We start from the raw sequence: 4541 nt of genomic DNA, 5'->3' as shown, positions 1-4541 counted from the left end.
TATGAATTTGCTTTTTCAGAATATATCATAATATATTCAATCTTCTACAAATACTCTTTATGAATTATGTTTAGCAAAATTTTATTTAACATAACTTTTCTACATATTTGTGCCCATCTCCTCCCTAGAAAAGTTTCTTATTGCGTTCCATATATCATTTTGTAATAAGATAAAAGTATGAGATATGTGGTAACAAATCCCTGACTAGTGATCGCCGGACTGGGGTTCGAGTCCCGCTGAACTCGATAGTTCAATTGGACGCTGCAACCTCACCATCCTTGTGAGCTAAGGATGGGGGTGTTTGGGGGGAGCCTGTAGGTCTATCTGCTGAGTCATCAGCAGCCATTGCCTGGCCCTCTTTGCTCCTAGCATGGGTGGAGAGGGTGCTTGGGCGCTGATCATATGCATATATAGTCAGTCTCTAGGGCATTTTCCTGCTTGATAGGGCAATGTCACTGTCCCTTGCCTCTGCCATTCATGAGCGCCCTTTAAACCTTAAAACCTTTAAATAAGAACGCACGAGAGTCCTTCTCCATTTCGAGGGAGGCTGCCTCGAAAAATGAGAGCAGTAAAAGTGGAAAAGATAAGGCAAATAAAAAAAAAATAAAAAATAAAAGGTGATAGTGGAGCCCCACGACAACGCACTGTGATTGTCCTTTCAGCGTCTGAGTGAATCTACACACTTTCTTATCTTTAATTTTCTGGAAAATGGCAGGATTGGAGCTGAGTCATCGTCACAACAAAGTAAGAGAGCGGAAAATGGTGTGCGCGACTTGCATACGAGAACATACTCATTGGTTAAGGCACTCTCTTCGCCTCAATTCTAAGCCATAGAGGTCACAGGGAAAGGGTTATATGCTTCGTGGTTTTCTGTTTGAAATATTTTTTTTTTTCTAAGATTAATAACATAAGCCTAATCGTATATTTCTCTGGTTTATTTTTTTCTGTCCTTCAGTTATATCTATCTATCTATCTATCTATATATATATATATATATATATATATACATATATATATATATATATATATATATATATATATATATATAGATATATATATATATATACATATATATGTGTGTATATATTGTATATATATATATATATATATATATATATATATATATTAGATATATATATATATATATATATATATATATATACATATATATGTGTGTATATATTGTATATATATATATATATATATATATATATATATATATATATATATATATATATACATATACGTGATTTCGTATTCATATTTGTGTAAGTGCAAATGCATGTATGAATGAATGTATTTATCTATGTATATATACATATACATATGTATATATATATATATATATATATATATATATATATATATATATATATATATATATATATATATATATATATATACGTATACACGCACTGGGTGTATTCCCTTACAAGGGTAACTATAAAAACCAGGAGAAAATGGTCACTACCATGTCCATCTTTTCTTCGTAGAATAGAAAATCATATGACTTTAAAACCCCCACATCATTTCCCATGTTTAACCTAAATCTTATTGATATAGCATCAGATGCATTCATATCCTGCTCCCTTAACTCTTATTGTACAGTCGCTCTCAGATACTGCAGATATTAAAGACCTTTCATTCAAGCGCATTCGACTCTTATTCCAGGAACCATACTTCAGGTGACAATCTCTTCTCCCTTTCCAAAATTCTGAATTATGTAGTCTTTTAAGCATGCCTCCATCTTTCCAAATACTGTATGCTAATCTTGTCACCATATCTTTATGTTGCATCCTTATCTTACGTTTCAACCATTTTAAACTCAAGATACAGAATGAAAATAGTAGACATTAATATCTCACCTTTTTTTATTTCATTCCTCTTTGCCTACAGTTCACTACCAGAAATATTTCACTTTTTTCCTTCGTATATCCTTTGATGATGACCTTCTTCTTCCTGCATTATCGTCTTATTTCACAGTCTTATATTCACTGAAGATTTCTTTCTATGCAGACGAAATTTTTTTTATCGCTTTTACATATTTCTGCAGCTTATCACATCTAGCACCAGTTGATTTCATAATGGCCCAATTTTTTTGGTCTGACCAAGCTTCACCTATAACTGAGGTATCTTTTATTTAAAGGTTTAAAAGTTTAAAGGTCGCTCATGAATGGCAGAGGCAAGGGCCAGTGACATTGCCTCATCAAGCAGAAGAATGCCCAAGAGACTGGCCATATATCATATGATTAGCGCCCAAGCTCCTCTCCACCCAAGCTAGGACCAGGGAGGATCAGGCAATGGCTGATGACTCAACAGACAGACCTACAGGTTCCCCCAATCCCCCCAACCTTAGCACACAAGAATGGTAAGGTTGCTGACACTAAAGGCACAAACGAGTCTGAGCGGGACTCGAACCCCCATCTGGTTAACGCCAAGCAGAGACGTTACCAATATATATATATATATATACACACACATATATATATATATATATATATATATGTATAGATATATATATATATATATATATATATATATATATATATATATATATATATATATCTATCTATATATACATATACAGTTTGTGTGCATGCGCATATTATGATGAGTAGCTAATTTATATTGGCTATTTGTATCTGATTCTGAATGTTTATAACCAAATATTTAGGATAATTATATTATGAAAATAGACCGTAATAAAACCTATTGCATATATATACAGTATATGTATGTATGCATTTGCAAATTATACTTTTCACAAGCACTATATAAATCAAAACATGAAAAAAAAACAAAAATTATGTTTGTACCCCAAAGTGTTCTCAACGTCAATCAATTCGTCATTAATAGAATGAAACTATTTTAATTTCACGTGACGATTCCGCTATCTGTTCAATGTGATTTTTTTCTTATTTTTTTTTTTTTTTTTTTACTTTAGTACAAACAGATACTTTGTATAAAAGAATCATTTCTGATAGGCTTCAACTTCATTCGCTAGTTGCAAATACCTACCATGATTGGTATCTACACTGTAATTCACCTAGGTTTAAAGACCGATCACGAATGGCAGAGGCAAGGGACAATGATAATGCCCTATCAAGCAGAACAATGTCCTAGAGACTGACCATATATACACATGATCAGCGCACAAGACTCCTCTCCACCCAAGATAGGATCAAAGAGGGCCAGGCAATGGCTGCTGATGAGTCGGCAGATCGACCTATAGGCTTCCCCAATCTTAGCTCACGAAGATGGTGAGGATGCAGCGACTAAAGAAACTAACGAGTTTGAGCGGGACTCGAACCCCAGCCTGGCGATCACCAGTCAGGGACGTTACCACATCGGCATACGCTTAAAAAATCTACCGTAAAAATGGCAAAAATCCTGAAATGTTTCCAGGAATTTACCGTTTTAAAAACGGATATATTAACCTTCAGGATTGATATTACGGTTACCAACCTGTAATAGATAACAATAAGGGTAAAAATTACGGTCGCCTGTATTTCTGAAAATACGGATGAGAACCGTATATTTTTACGGGGAATTTTCGATTAAAATTACGGTTTTTAACAGTGTACGGAAAGTAAAGGTAGAAATCATTCACTATGAAATTATGCTTTTCATATAGATAAAGTCTAGGAACAACCCTAAATTGGGGTAAAAGTGAAAGGATGCTATAAAAAAATCATTACAATCTAAAAATTCTCTATGATATCGCCGACCGAAATCCTAACAAAGAGATTCCTTGAATTTATTACCCAAAAGTAGTAGTACTTGTCAAGAAAAAATCGTGTCATGACTTTAAACAACCTGAGAAAGGTTTTCACTAACCTTGAAAGAAATAAGATGACAGTAATGTTATTTGTCAGCATGCTTCTTTCCCCCTACTACCAGACTCGATCACTAGTAATTTGAAGACCACATATCAACGCCGACGGGAAAATGACTTCCTCTGATGACCTTCGAGGGATCACTTGTGCCATCCAGAGATGAGCTCAACTGCGAAGTACTCATTTCAAGTTAAAGGTCAGGTATTACTTCGTGGACATGCAAAGCTATGCTGGAATAACTCTAGTTATTTCTTGCTCGAGGTTTTCACCAACCTCCAGCCGATGATAACGAGCGAAAGTTTACTAGCGTCACACTATACGATCTCGCGGTTCCAGGAGCAAATAGGAAAAGGTTAAACGAAACCGATCAGCTGATATCATCATGGCGCCCAGAAATTTTCTAACTGTTGCAACTATCTTAGGATGAACAAAGTAAATTCTTATTATCTCTTGAGGCTTGTTTGACCCAAGATTGCTAAGCAAGAGCACGTCCTATCTGCAGCAGTCATCCTGTTTGTTTACATCCGAAGTCACGCTCGCGGTTTGTGCTCGTCGCTTCCCGTCCAGATGGGAAGCCAATATCTCGAGCAACAAGCTATCGTGTTTTCCATTTTAGTGTTTAAAGCTTTACTAAGTTGCGAGCATGACTGACATGTTTCTCTGCAGGAGCGGTAGAAAATTTAAATACAGTAGTCTAACTCTGCG

Source organism: Palaemon carinicauda, chromosome 22, assembly GCF_036898095.1.
Source record: "Palaemon carinicauda isolate YSFRI2023 chromosome 22, ASM3689809v2, whole genome shotgun sequence".
NCBI lineage: Eukaryota > Metazoa > Arthropoda > Malacostraca > Decapoda > Palaemonidae > Palaemon > Palaemon carinicauda.
The sequence above is the reverse complement of the archived record's forward strand: the minus strand, read 5'-3'. Positions refer to the sequence as shown.